Here is a 3,925-nt window from a genome sequence, read left to right on the forward strand (position 1 = left end):
TGTTCTTGATGGTAAGAACATCCCTCTATGAGCAGCATTCATGTCCTGATATTGGATGTCAGAAAGGCTAATAAATTAGACAAAGAAATCATTCTTACTTCTGGTGTGTGTTTTGCGATGAAAACTATTTTAAAGTCAAATCTGTAAAAATTCCTACTGGTTTTTAAACTTTATAAATTTTATGTAGACAAAGAATGCAACATATAATTATTTTTAAAAGAGAATAACTAACTGATGAAGCATGAACACTGGGACTTGTAACTATTAAATAATAGAGTGGGGTGTAGTGGTATGTACAGATGTTGATACTCAGAAAAAATAAAGTGTCCAATGTAGATTAAGCAGGAAATCACAGAACACATATCATTATGATTACATAAATGATAACCAATTAAACACTAAAGCCTTTTAATATTTGACTCTTTGACCTTAAGAGAAAGAAATGGCCCCATAAGCTAAATTGTTTTTTTCTCCCTCTCTCATTGCAATTGGAGAAAATAATGGGAATCCTTAATACTTTGTGAGGGTCTTGTATGTATATATTTCAAAATTATGATCAATATCAGGCAACTAGTAGTAGGTATTGCTAAATTTAGTTGCCTTTTAGAACTTTACATAGTTGCAGATAGAGTGGAGGCTACTGATTTGGGTAAAAATTTTGGAAAATACTGTTTTATATAGTCCTGGGGATTGAACCGAGGTGTGATTTATTGCTCATATATATTCACAATTCTTCAGTATTTTATTTTGAAACCTGGTCTCAGTTACCAAGGCTGGCCTTGAAGTTTTGATCCTTCTGCCTCAGACACTATGATTTTTGAGATTAAAAGTGTGTACCACCACATCAAGCCTGGACACTACCTTTTATTTTTTTTACACGAATCTAATAATCAAAACTATTTTAAATATCCCTGCTTTTTCTTTGTTATAAAATATTCAATACTACCTTCCCAAATTGGTTTCCACCATCATATTTTTTTTTTCAAAAGGCCAATCTTCATGTTGTGTAGTTATACATTTTTTTTTTACCATAAAAATATACTCAATAGATTGTATTATGAGTTAGCAAGTCAATTTTATGTTTCAGAAAAACAAATTGCCATAAATTGTTCTGGTCATGCTCTTAATAGTAGTACCTTTCTCTTAGTCATCATCAAAAAAATAGGAGGAAATTTAGTAAAGTCCAAAGCTAAGAGTCAACAATTGGCTAGTTGTTTCAACCAGATGTTTAGATTTGATTGATTCTCCTTAAAATTTCTTATTCTGATTGCTCTGATGGCTTTTCCTATGATATTTAATAGCTCAATTTAAAAGCACTAGTTTATGTGAAAAGTGGAAACTAAGGGAAATAAATATCTGGAATAAATTAATATTACTCAATATGTTTCTGATGATTATATACAGCTTCCTCCTACCATTCAATTCATAGAGTTTTAAATGACTTCCATTCCTCACTATATTTCACTAATCAGCACATGCAGAAATAATTTCTCAACAAATTTATATTAAATAAGTAGCAATTTAGAGAAAATCAGATGTACTTTACACTTGTGAAATTAAAAAAAAATATATGTGACATTTTGCCAAAGAATACTTGGCATATTCAAAGAATAAAATGAAGAAATATTGCTTTCCTTTATGTCATAGGGCACAGTTTATTGTCATGTTTTTTCAAAAAAGCATTGACAGGATTCTGGGGATGTGGCTCAAGTGGTTGTGCACTCACCTGGCATGAGTGTGGCCCGGGTTCGATCCTCAGCACCACATACAAACAAAGATGTTGTGTCCACCTAAAACTAAAAAATAAATATTAAAAAATTCTCTCTCTCTCTCTCTCTCTCTCTCTCTCTCTCTTTCTCTCTCTAAAAATTGACAGTTTCCTTATGAAAAAATAGTTGTTATTGTTTAACATAAATTTTACTTGAATTTTTTTTAAATTTTTACCAATTTGAACACTGAGAAGGTATTTGCTGTGGTCAAACACAGTGAGATACTGTTGTAAAATGCATATCTGAAATATTTGCAATTGTTTTCATTTTATATAATACCATCATGCACACTCAGCATGAGAAGAGATTGTTCATTAATTTTGGTATCAATACTGGGTTAAGTACATTGAAAAGATGCTGGAAAATTACTTCTATAATGGTGGGATCTCCCAATTCTTTGTTTTCTTTTTTCCTGTGGTGCTTCTGCTATTGATATTAGTATGTTAACTTTAATTTGAATTGTCCATACAGTTTCATAAAACATAAGACACTTAGAATTGAGGAAGTCACATATAGCATGTTTATATCATAAAGTGATATAAGATTCAATAAAAGACTTCAGCATTATTAATGCACATTTTATCAAAATTCCATTAAATCACAATGTGAGATACAGTATTAAAATTTTATATAGCTAAAGGTTTTTTGACAATGAATTATAGGCACCCTAAGCAAGTATGTAGTTCCAATTATTCTTTTACTTAACTTCATTCATTCATAATATAATAGTGGATAAAAACCACACATCAGAGTGTATGTTTTCGAAAAACATTGTTTGGTGAATTACTAACAATGCAGCATGCAATTTTATTTATTATTGGTTCATCATACCTACATCTTACCCACATAGTAAGATTGTTATAATATTCAATAAGTTGTAGCTAAAAACATGAAATACCACATATCATATTGTACAGATTATATATATTCTCGTATTATTTCTTCATCCATTTCACAAATATTTATCAGGAATTTACTATATGCTAATTAGAACTAAGTTCATCCTAATTATTTCAGATATTAAAAAAAAACCCTGCAAGACCTCATTTGAAAAGGACAATATCGATTTCAGAAGTAACAACTTTTTCTCTAGTGAATAATGTATATAGAAATATGCTAAGGTGTTGGGGTATGCAAATATATTCAGGATGCATCAGAGAGTGCATATGAAAAAAACATACTATTTATCATGTTATATAAATGAAGTAAAATATCATACAAAAAGGTTAAAAAATTAACTTTTGGGGAAAAAAAGCAAAAGGGTGCACTAGTATTTGAAATAAGCTAATAATACATTTTACTATAATTAGTTGTTTCTGGGTCTCATTTCACACTTTAATTATCTATCCATTTTGTTAAGTACCCCTACAGTGTTATTTGAAAACGTTGGCATTCAGTGAATAATGCCACCAATTTTCTGTTCTGCAATACTAAAGAACTATTTTAAATTTATTGCAATGAATAGTTTTGTTTAAAGGTAACAATAGTTTTTCAATGTAAAATTACTACAATAAATTTGGGTGTTCCCAAAAAGTCTTTAACAACCATATTTGATGCGTTTGTTTCTAGATTGTCATGGATTCCTTCTAGTAAATTCTGAGATGTGTGAGAGGTTTAACAAGCATAGAACTTTGCTTATGAAAAATAAGCCATGTTGTACATGGGAAGTAAAAAAGAAAAGATGCAAAAGTCCACCTCTAAACTTGTATATGCTGATACTACACAAGGCTATTCCAATGATGTCTGGTTTGGGGTAAGGAAGCAGCTTTTCTTATACATTATGACACAAAGTTCATGTACTGACTTTTCCATTTACACTTTAATAGAAATTCATTGGATTGCAAAAAGGGCCTTTGGTACAAATCCTAAACTCACTCTTCTTCCTTGCCCTACACTGGAATCCTGCCTACTCTCTCTATTTCACTGCAAGTTCTCTTTTACCTTCAGTAGTCCCAGGTACAAGATCTTAGGCCATTGTCTTTGGATTTAGAGGATTCATCTCTGCAAAACATAATTCAAAACTATGTATCCAAATCAAGGGCCCAACAAACTTGTGTGCTTCAGATCTTACCTAGTTTTTTATTTTCATACTTACATTTCACCTTACATTCCTATAAATATCCCAGTTGTCCAATACCGGTATTCATCCAAATGAC

The sequence above is a fragment of the Callospermophilus lateralis genome, unplaced genomic scaffold (assembly GCF_048772815.1).
Source record: "Callospermophilus lateralis isolate mCalLat2 unplaced genomic scaffold, mCalLat2.hap1 Scaffold_1552, whole genome shotgun sequence".
Lineage (NCBI taxonomy): Eukaryota > Metazoa > Chordata > Mammalia > Rodentia > Sciuridae > Callospermophilus > Callospermophilus lateralis.